At 39.1% G+C, this 18,412-nt stretch overlaps 1 protein-coding gene across 3 annotated transcripts in view; it reads right to left on the bottom strand.

The window, feature by feature from the left end:
• The window catches only part of LOC150075945 (frizzled-5-like), a 161,194-nt gene that overhangs the window by 65,239 nt on the left and 77,543 nt on the right, over positions 1-18,412 (bottom strand). For 2 of the 3 annotated variants that reach the window (XM_090387187.1, XM_090387189.1), the window contains exon 1: positions 11,797-11,928. The exons of the other annotated variant lie outside the window; for it this stretch is intronic. The gene's annotated coding sequence lies outside the window, so the exon portion shown is untranslated. Of the gene's footprint in view, positions 1-11,796; positions 11,929-18,412 lie in introns of those variants that run through there. 3 annotated transcript variants of the gene reach the window in all.

Here is an 18,412-nt window from a genome sequence, read left to right as displayed (position 1 = left end):
ATCATCGTAACTTCTTTTAGAGGTCTCATTGAAATAATGCGCTTATCTCCTATTTGGGCTAATTCTCTGGCCTCCTTCTGGCCGTGAAGGAATTGCACAACAATTTCTCTTGTACAATAAAGAGTATTTATTTAATATCTATTAGTTCCTATGTTTTGAAGCTGCTACAGCAACTCTGACCATGAGGTGTCAACATATTCTGTCTGTAAACTACATGCATTCTATGGCCAGGTTTTCTGTTTTGAGGGATGAAAAACCACAAATATTCGCTGAGAACTAACTCCGCCACAGTGAAAAAAAAAAAGAAAAAAACGTTACTCCAGTCAAAAAGCCATTAAAAATCAGAACATATTTTGGAATTTATATTTTTAACGCTATTTAAGGGCAGATAAAATTTCTGATGACATTCAGCAGTTCTTTAACCACCATATCAAATCATAGTCAGATTCTTCGACTCTCACCCCACCTCCCTAAAGTGATACCTGATAGCGTAGTTATGCTACTTAAAATACTTCTAAGATCCACGCCACTTTTTTTTTTTATTGTAGTTAGTGAGGTGTATCCACTATTTTTAATAGGAACTACTTTTTAATGGGGAATGATACACTTCACCTAAGTCTACTATTATCAGTACATGTATTCTGCTGTCGTTAATTTTGTTAAGCCTAAATTACAAATACAGTTCGCAAAAAAATTCCAAAAATATTTACCTGCAAAATCGGTCGAAACTTAAGCATCTAGGTATCTAGGCAACCGTACCACCTATAACACCACCACCTACTTTATCACGCTGAGTTGAAACCCATCATCTTTCTTTGAGACAGGCGTCAGCAGCAAAAAAGTTAACTCTTAGACGTAATACAATAATGGTAGCGCTGCTACAGCGCCATCTAGAAATAATTTATTTCTGACATTCGGAAATCCTTAATTATTTAAATAATATTTTGTCGTCTTCTATATCAGGCTGCAGTTCAATGCCATTCAACAAAATTGGCTGGGTTTCTAGTAATCAATATGGAACGATGTAGTAAACCATTAATCAAAAGTTGACACGCATGGACTTAAAATACTTTTTTTTCTTTTTATTCTTTTTTTTAGAAATTATTGTAGAAAACAAAACGGATTTTATGAAAAGCGTAGCAATAAATTCACCATGGAAACATAAGGTTATATTTAAGCTGATGGAAAACGGCATCTAGACATGTTTCATTTAGCTTAAGTACCTCTGGAACATGCCATTTAGGGTACGCTTTACAGGGAAGGTTGCGTTCTCGTGAGGGTGTAGTAAAAATCGGTCTGTAAGTGCCCATTGAAAGGCGAGACGTTTTTACTGGGAGACATCACAGAAGCGTTATCTTGCACCGATCCACGGTAGCACCCTCCTGGCAAACAGAAGCTCCTTGTGTACATTAATCAAAATTAAATGGCCAGTAGGGATGAGAATAACGACAATCCTCCTCCATTAAGGGGGACTGATTACCCTCTACTTCTAACAAGGGAACTAGAAAAGATCTTCAAAGTGTTTCTGGTCTTTTTAGTACGGAATAGGACAGAAAAGAGAGGCGCAGACAGTTTTTTCCCTCCTAGCTCCCATGAGGATTCTCCTTTTTCATCCCGACTTTTTTTTTATTTCGGGAGCAGACGATAAAGTTTAGTGGAAACAGATAAAATTCACTATAAACCCCATTTTCTCACATATTTGCAGCTTTTCGTATGATGGAATAAATTTCTTATATTCTAGTATAGCTCAGCGTCATCTGTTGACGAAAAGAAAGAGAGAGAAAAAAAAAGGAAATCAATTTCGTACCTGTTTGTCGCTCATCAACGTTCGGATGTTGTTTTTATTTTTATTTTTTGAATTCATGGTCCTGTGCCAGCATACAAAATGCACAGTCCAGTGAGCGCTGTTATATCAGCTGCCATAACAATGAGGTTTAGACGCTTGTCACTAAATGGATGTTCTGGAGTATATAATAATAAGTGAGAAGATACCAGTTGTCGTCAGCAGATCCTGGCGCCATCTGCTGACGACAACCGTTCGTGTCTGTATAAACTGTAATCCAACCTGGTGTTCCAATCATCTTGTCAAAGTCTGTTATGACGTCATTAATGTCTTCATTGACTTACGACCTTTAATAAATCACGGGACCGATACCTATTTGATTCGATACATAAATTTTGCCGCCTGCAACGTCTCCAGGGACACTTTAGTGGGTATTTTGTTATATTAAAGACATTAATGATTTCCACCCAGCCATTTTTTACAATGACGTTTTCTATCCAACCCTAGATCCTCTTCCATCCGCCCACCCACCCTTCTTCACTCGGCTGTACCTTTGATCTTGTTCTCTCTTCCACTCCCAGATGGACAGAATTGACTGGGTTGGAGGAAAATTTTCCCCAATAGACACAACTGGGCCATTACTAGCATCACCTAATGACGTCATGTCAATAGAGGCGACACTCCCGTCGATTATAAGGCGGCCAAACATAAGAGCGTGTTATTTTCAGCAACCATTACGGTTCGAGACGATAAAGACATTAATGGAGTTTAATATTAATAAACTCAACGAATCTACAAAATGAGATTTTCGCGTGATGTTCTTTTTTTTTTTTCTTCTCTCTTTTCTTTTGTCAATTCTTCCGTCTTTTCCTCTAAGGAAGGAACAACTCAAACTTCCTTGACTGATGATGGCAAACAAGAATTCCTCCCCCTCATCCACCCCATCTAGGGAAGTTCGCTCGCTGTTATTAAGAAAATGGCAATCGAAGTTAAAGTATACTGCAATAGAAGCTTGCAGTGAACTGATTCGTATTGGTTCATGTTGATATTTGTGGATGTTATTTGCGCATGAGTGGATTTCTTTCGTTTTTTTTTATTAATGCGCATAAGTTGAACAGATATAGGTTTATTTTCAGCCCATAAAGAGAACAAAAATAAAGAAAAAGAATAATAATAATAAAAAAGAAAGAAGAGAGAAGCAAGGATAGGTTAGAACCCTATTTGAAATAATGGTCACATTACACCTCAACTGCTATTTTTGCTATAATCCCTGGAGTCTGCTCATTTCTTTCTCTTTCTTTCTCTCAACTGCGCATACCATTCTCTTTTTTCTACCACTTCTTTGGCAAATAGGGGGGAGGAGGAAACAACATTCTCTCATTACTATGTCCGCACATTCCACTTGCACTAATGTACAGAAAAGGAACGAAGTAGAATGCCAACATAGCCGCATCGACTATTTGCGCAATGATGCAGAAGTCTCTATCTTCTTGGTGGTGGTGGTGGCCTTCCAACCAATAGAAGAAATGGAGTTGATCTTACTTCAATTTCTAGACTTCGTTCCTTGGCACACACACACACATACACGCTTAAACTAAATCCTTAAAGAGCATCTGAAGGTTTCTTTTTGAAGCGATTTTGAAGAATGTATACCACATAGGAAAAAAGTTAGGATAAAAAGTCAGAAAAGATTGTTTGTTAAGCTAACGAATAACGTTGTTTGTGACGTTACCTTACTATTAATATCGAGCATAAATTTCTAACATTCAATGAAGCTTATTGTCTAGAAATTCCACACCACGACAATGTGCCAGCACAAAATGAAATATCTGTAACATAACTTTGATTCATGATTCTTTCGTGCTGTTTCTTTTACAAAGGACTTGGTTACATTCTCTGGTTACGATATCCATACATTCCTCTTAAACCAACGATCGCATTTCGTATTCTTCTCTCATGATTATGATTTGTTGAAGCATCGTATCAATTCCTTCTCAGGTTTTCCGTCTTCAAGAGTGTGTATCATTCGCTACAGAACCAATTAAATTCATGCCTTTCTCCATTGGATACACCCAACTGAGATTTCCTAGTATCATCACAGCCATGAGTCACATGACACTTGGGGGGTGTTTATTGATTACGTTGATTGAGTCATAGAATTAATGAAATCAGCAGAATTTAACGTGCGCAGTGCGTTTTTGATTAATTAATATAATAGATAATATTTAAGATTTTTTAACCTTTCCTCTAACTTATATTACTTTAAAATATGTTTTTAATAAATACTTTTTTATTCACTCTGTAATTTCCTTCCAGTTTTGTGTTTTCTCACTTCCAGTTTGTTTTTACAGTAGCCCATTATATAATCTATGTTTGTGTAATCAATCATAAGGGTATCCTGGTTTCTATGGAGACAGAGTGAAGTGTGTGTATTTGTCTTATCTTTTCGGAGTAGAGGGTACCAATAAATCATTCACCGTACCTTCGTAGACTGTCAAATTCGATTTCAACTACAAATGGAAATTTCTGTTTGCCAACAAAATTTTTAACGATAAAAAAAGAGACGTTTCGTCTCCTTGCCTACGACCTTCATCATCGAAAATGAATTGAATCAGCAGGTATCGTGTTTCATTTTTATTAACAGTTGAATGTAATGAGTGCTGGAAAATGGATGCTGTTAAAGATTTATAATTTTCATTATTATAAAGAATAATTAATTTTTAGGTGCATTAGCAGACATGCGTAATACTCCTATTACTTCACCATGTCAGTCTGTAAGTCCGCATGCAATAATTCGGCTCCTAGTAAATGGATTTTCATGCAATTTTATATTTGGGCCTTTTAGAAAGATTTGTAGAATTATACCAAATTTCATTAAAACTGAACTAATAGAAATCTGCCAATTATTATTTATTTGTCCGTCCGATTGTCCGTCCGCATGTAGTAACTTGACTCCCAGTGGATGGATTTTCATGAAATTTTATATTTCGTTCTTTTAGAAATATTTATTCAAATTTAAACAGATATAGAAATCCGGCAAGTTTATTATTATTATTATTTCATACATATACTGCACATTGTAGCTTGTTATAATTTATTATTGTTTTCGACTTCCTGCTTATCAGTATAGTATATTTTTTATATTTATTTTAAAAAAAGATCGTTTTTTGCGTTGCTAATGCGATCCAGCAGGGAGCGCTCCACTCTGCTCAGTCTAGTGACGAAATTAATTAGCTAGCTCACCTTTAAAAGCGAAAATGCAAATTGCTGATAGCTAAGGGCAGGTGATCCGACAGAAGGCAGGCGAAAATTATGCTGATCAACTTCACGGAGAATAACAAGAACGTGATAAGAGTGAAGATAATTTAGAGCAGCTGTTCAATGGGCATGGGATGTGGAAAAGCAATCTCTTTCCGACTTTGATAAAGTTGGCCCATCTCTGTGTCCCCCTCATTTACTTCCAGAGAGAATTCACTTTAGACATTGATCTGTAATACGGTGTCGATTCGGTGTGTGTGTTGCCGACAATGAGGCACACGTCGGAGGATGAAGAATAGGAGCGCACAAGAGAAACTCCATCCTTTGCACGTGCATCATTGTTGACTTGGTTTCGATCTTCTTTTCTCCATTAAATATGTGTTTTCTTATTAGTTTCATCTGGAAAACAATATGAAAAGTAGATTTTTCTGTAAAAGGGATCAACTGCCCGGTTTTGGTTGCTATGGAAACCAATTAGAATACAAAATGAAGTCGAGATTTAAGTTTTATCTGGAAAACTACATGAAAAGTAGATTTTTCTGTACTGTCCAATTTTTTGGTCGCTATGGAAACCAATTAGAATAATTTTGTTGCTTTATCTGGAAAGCGACGTGAACTGTAGATTTTTCGGTGAAAAGGATCAACTGTCAAGTTTTGGTTACTATAGAAACGAATTAAAATACAAAATGGAGTCGAGTTTTAAGTTTTATCTGGAAAACGACATGAAATGTGTATTTTTCTGTGAAAAGGATCAACTGTCGAGTTTTGGTTGCTATGCTAACAAATTGGAATACAAAATTTAATCGAGTTTTAATTTTTATCTCGAAAACGACACGAAATGTAGATTTTTGTAATAAAGGATAACCTGCCGAATTTTTGGTTACTATGGAAACCAATTGGAATAATTTGGTTGTTTTATCTGCAAAACGACATGAAATGTAGATTTTTCTGTAAAAAGATCAACTGTCGAGTTTTGGTTGCTATGGAAACAAATTGGAATACAAAATGAAGTCGAGTTTTAAGTTTTATCTCGAAAACGACATGAAACGTAGATTTTTCTAATGAAGGATAACCTGCCGAATTTTTGGTTACTATGGAAACCAATTGGAATAATTTGGTTGTTTTATCTGGAAAACGACTTTTTTTTTTTTTTTTTTTTTGGTAGTTGTTGGCGCATCTTCTGTGGCCATAATGCACCTCTCAAGGTTTTTGCAGTACTTTGATCCAAGCCCGAGGCGGGATTCGAACCCGCGAACTTTGGGTTGCCAGGCAGGCACTTTACCCACCCGGCTAGCCCGGTCGGCTGGAAAGGAAAACGACATGAAATATAAAAAGGATCAACTGTCGGGTTTTGGTTGCTATGGAAACCAATTAGAATAATTTTGTTGCTTTATCTGGAAAACGACATGAAATGTAGATTTTTCTGTAAAAAGATGAACTGTCGAGTTTTGGTTGCTATGGAAACCAATTAGAATACTTTGGTTGTTTTATCTGGAAAACGACATGAAATGTAGATTTTTCTGTAAAAAGGATCAACTGTCGGGTTTTGGTTGCTATGGAAACCAATTAGAATACAAAATGAAATGGAGTTTTAAGTTTTATCTCGAAAACGACACGAGTATTTTCCTGTAAAAAGGATCAGCTGTCGAGTTTTGGTTGCTATAGAAACCAATTGGAATTGAAAATTAAATGGAATTTTTAAGTTTTATCTGGAAAGCGACATGAAATGCAGATTTTTCGGTAAAAAGGATCAACTGTCGAGTTTTGGTTGCTGTGGAAACCAATTGGAATACAAATTTAAATCGAGTTTTAAGTCTTTAAGGAACACTTGTTTTGTTTTTTTTTTGTAGGATTGTGATGGTGCTACCGTATGTTTTATGACGTGACGTCTCCGATAGCGAAGCAACGACTGGTGGGAACGTAGGAGATAGAAAGAAATAGAGCGGCGAAATAAGAAAGCGGTGTTGATCCCACAAAGAAAGACAAGAGATTTTTTTTTTCCCATCTGCACATCGAAGCGGTGAATAGAGAAAAGCGGCTGTTTACTCTCAACGCCTATTGCCCTCAATAACAGAGGCAGAGAAGGTCTCTGAGAGACAGCCGAGCCATCAAAGGAACAGATATGGAGTCGGGTCACGGAAGAATGATCCCGTACGTGCGGATTGATGCGTCCATTTTGTAGCTTTGCCGGAATAAAACATGCCAACAAGATGCTGTCTGTCATTGATATATTTTTTGTTCCACGCATTATCCCGAGGCCCCGCAGGTGGCGCCCTCTATCACAGAACGTGCACGGTCGTCCGTCGAATTTCTCGTTAACTAAAATTATGGCCGCCAATTAAACGGACGTAACCTTGACAATCGTATCGTTTCCATAAAAGCCTTTAAACTACGTCGTGTACACCGACCCTGGCAAAAGTATCGTACATCTTTTCCACAAAAACAAAGCCAACGACTACAACATGTACACTGCCTTGACAAAACTGTGATATACAGCACCTAGACAAAAGAATCATACGCTCTCTCTCTCTCTCACCATAAAAACTTGATCGTAATTAAAACGTACATTACCTTGACAAAGGCAGTGCGTATCTTTCCCATAAAAGCATGACCTCTCGCTCAAATATATACCCTACCTCGACAAAAACATCGTACAGTTTTTCCACAACGTCATGATCAATAAATAAATCGCATACACTGCCACGAAAAAGTATCGTACATCATAAAAAATGATCACTAATTCAAATACGTGCACCACCCTGCCAAAAATATTTGATACGTTTTCAGCGTGTATGTATTTTAATTACAAATCCTACTACTGTTTGATATACACTGCCTTACCAAAAGTATGGTATACCCTTTCATTAAAAAACTGTTGTCCGTAATTAAAGCACGTACCATTATTTTCCATATGGCATAAAAATATAATCCCCAACCAAAATAAATAAACAAGACGTACACCCTTTCCGCGAAGACTTAACTGCAACTGAAATACTGTTCTGACCAAAGTGTAGAAGATTAGTTCCATAAAAACGTAACCGCTACTATGGAGTTTAACCGTTTAAGTATTGCATGTGTGGGCAATTGCGTTTACTAGAGAAACAGAACGAGACAGGGAGGGTTGCGTAGCAAAGATCGGAACATAGGTCACAGAAAAAATCACGTGATATCGAATCTGCGAACAAAAGAAACCTGGAAGGGTCAACCGATCATTCTGGCTGAACCAGAAAACTCGACGCTGATTACCCACAAAAAAGGGAAGGCTGCGAGAAGAAGAAGCGGAAGGGCCCTGTCATCTTTAAGGTAATACATTACACTTTAATGATTAGGGCGCGAAGTCATGAGAGGTTCCCGTGCGTCCCCCTATTAATCTGCCCGCGATGGCGGCACCAGAAATAACTTTTTCGCATTCCATCCCCCCCTCCCACTCTTAATCCACCTACCATCTCCTTATCGGGTCTAGAACTCTATCAGTTGTGGCACTGTCGTCATGGTTACCGTATTAGAATATAACGATTCGGGAAGCTCAAAGCCATTAGAGTTATTCTGACTTCCCTCTTGCAGCAAAACAGCCATCATTTTATTGGCAATCCATAGTCAGATGTGCCTTTTGGTTCCATTCACTTCGAGCCACGTGCAAAAATCGCTGTTTGTCCATCTTACTCTCTCATTGGGCCCTTCTCTCTTTCTACACGATGATGGTCTCTATCGCCACCTCCTCTGATCCTCTCTGTCTGTCTGTCTCTCTCTCTCTCTCTCTCCCTGTTTTGTCTTCTCTCACTCTCTCCCTTTCCATCCTTAGCTTTCTTTTTTTGTCTTCACTGTTCCTTTTTTTCTTCTTTCACTCTCCCTTTCTTTTTCCTTCTCTCTCTCTCTCTCTCTCTCTCTCTCTCTGATTAGGCCCTTCTCTCTTTCTATACGATGATGGTCTATCCCCTCCTCCTCTGATCCTCTCTGTCTGTCTGTCTCTCTCTCTCTCTCTCTTTTCCTCCTCTCATTCTCTCCCTTTCCATCTTTGGCTTTTTTTTTCTTCTTTCACAGATTTTATTATTATTATTATTATTAGCCATATGGTGCAAGGAAGCCTGAGGCTTATGCTGCACCGGCCAAAAAAAAAAAATAAATTTTCCTATTACCCTGAGAGAGAGAGAGAGAGAGAGATGAGAGAGAGAGAGAGAGAGAGAGAGAGAGAGAGAGAGAGAGAGAGAGAGAGAGAGAGAGAGAGAGAGAAGCAGAAAGGAACCACCAAGAAGGAGAAGAATGACGACATCCAGCTCAGGACCCTGGACATCATCATTCCTCCCCCCGGTGGCCCCCTCCCCCCTCTCTCTCTCTTTCTTTTTCCTTCTTTCTCTTTCTCTGTTCAGGGTCCTTCTCTCATTCCTTCTTTCTTTCTGCGAACGATGATCTCTATCTCCTCCTCTGATCCTCTCTGTATGTCTGTCTGTCCTTCTCTCTCTCTCTCTCTTTCTTTTTCCTTTCCTCACTCTCTCCCTTTCCATCTTTGGGTCTCTTTCTTCTTTTTTCACTTCCTTTCTCTTTCTTTCTCTGATTGGGTCCTTCTCTCATTCCTTCTCTCTTTCTGCAAGATGATGGTCCATTTCCTTCCTCCTCCTCTGATCCTCTCTGTCTGTCTGTCTGTCTCACTGCCTTTTCATTTTTGGCTTTTTTTTTTTTCTTCTTTCATTGTCCCTTTCTTCTTTCGCTTTCTCTTTCTTTTTTCTTCTCTCTCTCTCTCTCTTTGATTGGGTCCTTCTCTCTTTCTACATGATGATGGTCTCTATCTCCTCCTCCTCCTCCTCCTCTGATCCACTCTGTCTATCTGTTTGTCTCTCTCTCTCTCTTTCTTTTTCTTTTTTCTCTCTCTCCCTTTCCATATTTGGCTTTCTTTTTTCTTCTTTCACTCTCCCTTTCATTTTCCTTCTCTCTCTCTGATCTCAATGTGCATTCATTCTAGCAGCTTATAGTGGCCACTGCACGGCACACACACACACACACACACACACACACACACACACACACACACACACACACACACACACACACACACACACACACACACACACACACACACACACACACACACACACAGCAGGGTACACTTGCGGCCAAATACACGCACGCAGACGTCTCAAATCCCAACGTCATCTGCCTTTTTTCCGTACGAAATGTGGCAAACAATTTTTGATCTTCGGGAACCCTTCCCCATCGAGAACCCACCCGAAGCCAGTCTTCGCCAAAATGCTTCTCTTTGTTAAATGCCTTAAAACGTATAAAGCAACCGCAACATGTGTATTCAAGGCGCGCGCGCGCACACACACACACACCACTACTTTGTGCAACTCCTCTATGTTACTCGCGACACAAATCAACATCACTCACATCTCCATAGCAACCATCCGACTGTATGCTAGATGGGCTCTTTCTCTCTCTCTCTCTCTCTCTCTACCATCTTATTTCTAGCTTTGTAATTTTTTTTCTCTTCCCGATGATAGAAAAGGCGCGTGCCATTGCAAATTCTAATAACTGGAGCGAGCAATGAGGGTGGGGAAGTATAAGGGACTGAATGGGTGTTGCGATACTTGAATATTGTACAGAAGCAACGTTTACAGACGCCACCAAGCGCATGAAAACAGAATACATAGATTAAGGAAAATTTCTGTCATCTTTCAATGTATTTTCGATCAAACTTCGGGGGATCAAAAGGGCATAATCCTCCCCTAAGACCATCAGTTCACCAGTGAGAGACGAAGAACAGACCGCTCTTAAAAATACAAATAGAAGGAACTGTCCCGCCTTGCAAAAGTCGACTTGCCTAAAACGGTTTAATTCCCAAAAACTGTGTCCCGGCATCCTGGTCTTCCGCAAGATTAAGAAAAAAAAAAATCCATTGAGTTCGATGCTAATCGTTTTTCAGGTGTGTCGCAAATTTAGCGTCTTTTAACCACACCGGAGTGAAAAAAGTTAGGGAACCATTAAGGGTAGAATCTAAACAAGTCCCCCCCCCTTCTGAACCACTCATCGCACCGCCCCCTATACAGAAAGCGTAACAATAACTGTCGTTTTATTTTGTTTAAGGAGCCCCTACTAAACAATACAGTTTAGTCGACCGTAAAAAAAAAATAATAAAATAAATGCAGATTTTAAAATTTTGGGAAACCCCATTATTCTAACCAGTAAACATAAACTGTATAATGCGATGTTAAAAATTAATAGAAAAAAAATTAAAAACAAAAACCGGCAACTGCTTAAGCTAAAAACAGCGCAGGAATATTAATCACAGATGACGTAACAATAACAATCGATAAACGAAAAGTGATTTACCAAAATAACTGTGATCCGGCGATTTTGTAACCGATCGTGGTGAGGGTCATATTTCAGGTACAGTTTATTGGACCGCTCGAAAAGGTCATGACCCCGTCGGAGTAAACAACAAAACATCGAAATAATTACGTTGAAAGGGTCGAATTCATTTTTTTGGCACATCCGGGCGAGATTCATTTATTGTCACTAAAAAGCGGGATCTTTATCGAGTCACCAACGCACGCACTGACATCATCTTTAGCGCCATTATTACCCTATGACGGGGCTGCCATTGATATGTGTTACGAACAAGGCAATAAACGCCGGGAAAGGTCCTTCACTAACACATCTCGCGCTGTCGCTGCCCACGCACCCACACAACACAAACACCAAACGAACGCACCAACAGCCAAACGACCAAATAATAAAAACAAAAGTGCACTGCTTCTTACCTTTCTGTGGTCAACATTGGATGGCTCCTTAGGACCGGCGAAGGCTTTACAAAACCCGGCCAGGTTTTTGACATCACAGCCAGCCGTAAAGATGGCTTCCTATCGGCGCGGATCTCAAAGTTGTGCCGTCAAAAGCGCCGTCGCTGTACACCGGCGTTTCTACTCCCTCTCGCTCTGTGTGTGTGTGTGTGTGGCGTGCGTGTATGTGTGTGTACGCGCATTCAAAGGCGTCTGTCCTTTCCCCCTTCCCGGTTTCCCCCTCCCGGTTTCCCCCCTTAGCCGAAAAATCGATGGCCACAGGTTCAGCCCTCTATACAAAGTAATACACTAGGTGCACGTGCCGATCGGGCACCCTTCTCTTTGCCGACTAGTGCTGACTGAAGCTGCCGTACGGGCGCTACTGTCGATTACCGTACTGCCTGCCATCCCCCCTTCCCCGTCTAACCTCCCCCCCTCCCCGTTCTCCTTTGCTTCGCGGGACTAATGTACGATAGTAGCTACGTGAGGGGAGGTTTGGCAAACGCAGGGAACTCTCGCGTCGGGGAGGGGAATAAATTGAGGGGGGGTTGGGATTGAGTCTGCCGCATAGTTCACTTCTAAATCGTTGGCACTAGGTACGTTACCATAGCGACGTTGGGTCCGTCCTTCATGTGTCCTGTAGTGATTTGATTCTGACACATTGCGCCAGGAATATATCTGTAGTACAAACAAAACCGGTGCCTCGAAGAACCTCCACGCGAAGAAATAGAAAAAGTAATAGAGGAGAACGAAAAAGACAGAGCTCCCGAGTTGTGTAGCACGAGCGTGGAAATATCCCCACCTGCTTATTCTTCGGAATAACTCGGCAAAGAAATATTGGTTCCGAAGACAATATGAGGGGGGCAACGCTGAGCACAAAAACCCATTAGTTTAGTCTGCAAATAATAGATGAAGACGAGGGAAAAGCGATTTCTTTTTTCCTTTTTTTTTTTTTTCTTTGAAAGAGAACATAAACTTCCCCATTGACTATTATATGTTTATAGAAAAAAAAAAGAAAAAGAAAAAGTTTAAATAGCTACGTACACAGTCTTATGTATAGAAAATCTTTTTTTTTTTTTTTGCGCGTTATTTATACAAAGAACAAGTAGGCTAATCGTTTTAACACTTCGTTTTAAGTATTATTTTTCTTCTCTCCCCCCATTTGCAGTAGTTATAAAAACAAAAAGAAAAAAAGGAAAGAAAAGAAAACGGGGAATTAAGATTTAGCAGAAGAGAAATGGTAAACAAAAGCATTTCCTGCTCTTTCATTGGTTGTCCATGAAATCAACAAGAATTCGGTCAGCACGCGACTCAATCATCACACGCGCCAGACTTCGTCTGTTTTTTTTTTTTTTTTTTGTCTTCTGCTATGAAAAATAAATCAAACGATAAAGAAAGCCTAATTATTTATTATTCCACATGGCGCTTGGTTATTATATCGTATGCATAATTGATGAATCTGAGGATTTTCGCCAAAAAAAAAAAAAAAAAAAAAAATCTTTTTCCTTTCTTCGTTCTTTTAAGCAGTTCCAACAGTTTCTTAATCTGTGAACAAAAAGGTGATTTTCTCTTCAATTTTCTTATTTTTACGAGAAAATTTATTGCAGTTTTCTTTTCAACACAGATGTAATCGAGTAGGAAAGAGAGAATGTGAAAACAGGACTATGAACAACGTTCTTAGTGACAAAGTACACAAACAGATCACGTGGCCAGTTCCAAAGTCACGTTCACTTTGGAACTGGCCACGTGAACTATCCATTTAATATTTTATCGAAAATTGCTGTAAATTAAACTTTAAATATTTTTCATAAAAATTTGAATATTAAATAAATAAATAATATAATTACTAGTTATTTATATTTATTTTTAGCTATTTTAATATATATATTTTTTGCATTTTTCAATATTTTAGCTTTTTTTATATCTTAGGCAAATTTTCAATCACTTTGTATTAAAAATCAATAAATATTAATTAAACATTCATTAAAATAATTAACATTTAAATATTGATTAATAATTTATTACAATTTATATTTTAGTGAATATTAAAACTAATTAAAATGCTTAATTAATATTTTGATATTTTATTTTAATTTATATTTTAGTTAATGTTAAATTATTAATTAAAATAAATATTAATATAAATGGGTTAAACTTCAGTATAAGACTCTTTCTTACCCATGGATCTTTGCGGCAGGGAGCAATGGATAAACTTAAATTTAAAATAAGTGGTAAGGGGGAAAATCCCTAAACCGTTTATTGGGAAATAAGTTCCCTCTTTTGGCTCTTGTTTAAAATCCGGTAACAATTTTCCCACTTTATGCACTGATCTTATAATCCAGTGCTCGTGTCGCAAAGAATCATGGGTAGGAGTCTTGTACTGAAGTTTAACCTATAAATTAAAAAAAAAAAAGAAAAAGATCAAGAAGATACAGACGAAGTTTGCATCTTCTTGATTTTGACTAATTCGAATATTATAACAATAAATTTAAGAAAAAAATAATTTAAAAATTAAGGAAGGCAACAAATTTAAACCTCTTAGTGGGTTCTAAGGAGGGTTTGGTTGTTCCAGTGTGGGGAGGGGGATAAAAAAAGGAAACGCCCTTAAGCACAACAAAAGCAAAAATAATAAAATTCACAGTTTGTAAAATTTAAAATTGAAAACTAAATTAATCGAGTTTTTAAAAATTTGAAAATTTAAAATTAAATTAATAGCATTTTTAAAAATTTGAAATTTAAAAATTAAATTAATAAAATAGTAATAAAATGATTTTTTTAATAGAAAAGCAACTACTGTTGTCATTATTATGTAAGAATATTAAATAATGATGATTTTTTTCCCCATGGGAATAACTTAAATCTCATTTGTTGTGAGTACAGATAAAAAGGGGGAGGGAGGAAGGTTTTTTTTTTTTTAAATTCATCCTGAAAGTGAGAAGTGACGAATAACTGCGCGTGATGAATAAATATTATATTTAAAGCTAGTACCACTTTCAAAGAAATAAATCGTCCGAAAAACATGTCTGGGTACAAATTCGTGTTGCGGGATAAAAAATTCGAAGAATGGAAAACGTGTTTGTATTTTGCAGACTATTGCCAACTTGGTCAAGGAAATAAAAAGTGCTCCCAATAAGTAAGAAAAAAAAAAGAAAATCGCGAAGACGCCAGGAACGGTGACACCGGCTTGTAATAAAAAGACCAAAAGAGAATGCATGCCCGGAATAAGTAAAACCTCGCTTGTAAAGTTGCGTTATTTGAGAGGAAGATAGCGTTCGTCAATTCTACGGAGAATAAACGCCACAGAAAGAAACAACTCCCACAGCTCCTGGAAAGGAATGTTGGAGAATCACTAATGGTTCGGAGATCTTTCTGCACTGTGAACGCTGGGGGAGTTTTCGGAGGGTGGAGAAAGATCGATGCATACAAGATCTTTGCTGCCGCTTCTACTCCAAGCGCGGAGTCCGCGAGGCAGAAACAAACGCTACGAAAACGCGTGCCAGAAGTTTTAGTGTCCCGACAGAGCAAGGGTCGGAACGAGAGTTGGATGGCGCCAAAGACGATGTTATTTCTTAGCCAAGCGGAACAGACACTTGTGACCTAGTGAGTAAAATAATCTTCGATATGCTGGAAGCTCCTGGCCAAGTTGGGATTCTTATTAAATAGCTTAGCTGCTGTGGTGCTTCGACTCAGTCGCTTTCGGTTTCACTAATTTCGGCGACGGCCTACAGGGCGTTAATACGGGGAATGGTTCGGCGATTAGTTACACCGCTGTGCAACTGCAGCGCCAACTGGTGTTCTATACCCCCTCACACCAGGAGAGAGAGATTAAAAATAAAACCGGGAAACTAGATATGTGACATACCACCGCAAACGTAAATCCTCTTTCACCTTTCTTGCAAGCAGCGCCACCTAACGTTCCATTCCGCACGCAAAATAAGCCATCGCACCCATCTGTTTAGTCTATGGCTGAAAACGTGGGTTCTTGGCAGCACGGAATAAACCAAACTAGCAGCGCCACCTAGCGGATGCACGTTGCATTGGAAAGCGCAAAGAAACCATGCCAAGGCTAGCAACTTCCGATTGGTAATCGCGTAGACCAACAGACAACAGGTGTCTTTATTTTTAATGTGTTCCATAGCGAGTTGGTTCCTTTATTTGGGGCAAATGTAAGTTGTCACGTGGTAATCACAAGTTCCTTGGTATCAGATGGATGCTTTGCTGGGGCTTCTTAGTTGATCCAGTCATGGGGAAGATAGTTGACCTTTCCAATTTCAGGATTATTGTTGGAGCATGTTTAGCAAGAGCCACAATTGAGAACACAAAGAAGTTATTTATTGATTTTTTTTTCTTTTTGCACCAATGGTAGGGTGAAAGAGTGGCGCGAACCTCATGAAGCCATGCATCCAGACTGTCTCCTATCCTTTTGGTAAGGACTCGGTTCACTCATGAGCGTAGAAGGTCGTGTTATGCAATGTCCCATTATTCCTGGATTGCGATGGATTCTTTGAAGACAACAACCCAACTATCCATGCAAAAACTGCACCTGGATGATTCGAGAATCATTTCCAAGATTTCCAAAATCTACCTTGGCTGCCTAAACCTTCAGATGTGAATCCAATATCTGGCACAAGTTAGGAAGAGCAGTTCTCTACCGAGCACAATACAGCAACTGACAATTATCCTGATGGAAGAATGGTCAAATGAAGATCTAGATTCCATCAGACACCTAGTGGAATCCATACCACAACGAGCATGGGCTAAAGGTTGTCCAACTACATATTAAATAAAGGTTTCTAATTTTTTAGCCAATGCGCAAAATCGGGAGTGCATCGTGAGACTACTCTCTAAAGGATGGTGCCCCTTATAGAAACAGTCCCTCTTATGGACCAAGATTTTCATTATCATTTTGAATAACATTTTCCATATTAAGGATTCAAAGGATTGGAAACATTTTGAGGAATCTCTCTTTGTATCAATTAAATTTGCAGAGTGAGAGAGAGAGAGTTTGCAGACTACCACAGACCGCACTTGGAAGCCAATAAATTTCAACTCCGCATGAGCTTTCCTTTCTGAATAATTACCCCCTTTGACCTGTGACACCTCGCCATCTCTATTCCTTCCATGATTCTCGCCGCCCCTCTAACTATTCCGAGTAGAATTTAAATGGCCGTCAAGATGAATCGCCCGCTCGCAACCGACCTGAAGCTTATCTCTGTTCACGGTAAGTAGCGCGAGCGCAGCTTACACCCACTCCAGCGGCACTTTCTAACGAACTTTATGGGTTGTTAAGAGCTCGTGTCGTGCGGTGTGCCGAAGGTCCGTGTCTGTCAAAAACAGCCATAATACGCGTCGACCCTCCACCGTAAGGTGTCGACAGTACCCTCTCTGTTTCCGCGGAAAACATATTATTTGGTGAAGTGTCGTCTGCTCACTCGGTTCGCCGAGCACCTGTGCTAGTGACATCCACACAACTCGTTAAGAACACGTGACTAACTCGCTTAAACAATGGATCGGGTTTTCAAGTTTGGGTTTTGTCGTCTGCTTTCATTTAGATGCAGACGAGCAAGTTTTTTGGCAGACGTGAACTTATAAGATATTAATAAATCCCGTTTTCTGCTTCTTTTTTTTTTTTTTTTTTTTTTTTTTTTAATATATTGGTTTTGTGTTAGTAGTGAAGAAGGACTTAGAAAATTTACCGAAACGTCTACCGATTTTTTTTTTTTATTCAATCTAACTTGGCTACACAAAATGAATTATTTTGCGTTCGCCTCGAAGGAGTGTCGTAATTTATGCGTCCATTTTTTGGAGGGAGATGATTTGAACGCTGGTGTTATTTCGAGAAGAATTCGTCCCATCTGGACAATCGAATAGATGCATCGAGGCTTCGCAACGTGACACGCGCGCTTATTAAACTGTATATAAGAATTTTCGGTGACCCCAACTGGCGAAGATGCGAAAAAAAAAAGCAGACGACTCCCTTTTGTCGGCCTATTTTATCGCGCGAGGTCATCGCGACCTCTCTTGTTTTGTGGGAATTTTCGGAACGCTGCGCGAAATCGACGTGCATAAATTTTGCAGATATCCCGGGAGGTCGCCCATTTCTCTTCCCGTTCGAGAGGACGTTATCTGTGTCGTGGGCGACATCTTTAAGGGTTTGCTTCGCCCTCCTACGGTTCTATTTGAGCAACCGACCTGACCAATTCGCCCGCAGGAGTTGTAAATTGAAATGCGTGCCTTCCATCAATTGCGCACCAAGAAAAACAACTTCCCGGGAAAGAAATCGGACGGTTTTTTTTTTTTTTTTTTCTTATCAAGCCCGCGTCATTCATTCCAACGCACAACTTATGACATCGAACCAAACGAGTAGTTGTGTTTACGATTCACGGAACGATACGCCGATGACACTCGAGAAATAACAGATAAAGAAAAGTGGGGGAAGAGGGGGAGGGGGTGGAATGGAAGAAACTGTAAAATGGAAAGAATGGAAAGGGAGAAAAGAAAGAATGGTAATGAGAAATGAGAAAGACAGAAAGAAAAACAAACTGGGGAGAGAGGGGTGGGGAGGAGAGAAAGAGAAAGAAAGAAGGAAAATAAAAAA

The sequence above is a fragment of the Mastigoproctus giganteus genome, chromosome 13 (genome assembly GCF_048544385.1).
Source record: "Mastigoproctus giganteus isolate SK-2022 chromosome 13, ASM4854438v1, whole genome shotgun sequence".
NCBI lineage: Eukaryota > Metazoa > Arthropoda > Arachnida > Uropygi > Thelyphonidae > Mastigoproctus > Mastigoproctus giganteus.
This window is presented reverse-complemented; position numbering and strand designations above follow the sequence as displayed.